This window comes from Orycteropus afer, unplaced genomic scaffold (assembly GCF_000298275.1).
Source record: "Orycteropus afer afer isolate SDZICR_OR568_19922 unplaced genomic scaffold, OryAfe1.0 scaffold01137, whole genome shotgun sequence".
In the NCBI taxonomy this organism is placed as follows: Eukaryota; Metazoa; Chordata; class Mammalia; order Tubulidentata; family Orycteropodidae; genus Orycteropus; species Orycteropus afer.
Window position 1 is genome coordinate 34,725 of NW_006922724.1, and position 232 is coordinate 34,956.

A 232-nucleotide genomic window follows, 5' to 3' on the forward strand; every position below is an offset into this window, starting at 1 on the left:
CTCTAGGTATTTGCCTTTGCATATAAACGTTAGAGTCGTTTTGTTGCTTTGTGGAAAATAGCTGGGTTGGCATTTGATTGGGATTGCCTTAGTGTATAGATCAACTTGGGAAGGATTGACTTCTTCACAATGTTATAGATTCTTCCAATTCCTGAGTACAGAATATCTATACATCTATACATTTATTTAATTCTTCTTTTATTTCTCTCATCAGTGCTTTGTAGATTAAAGT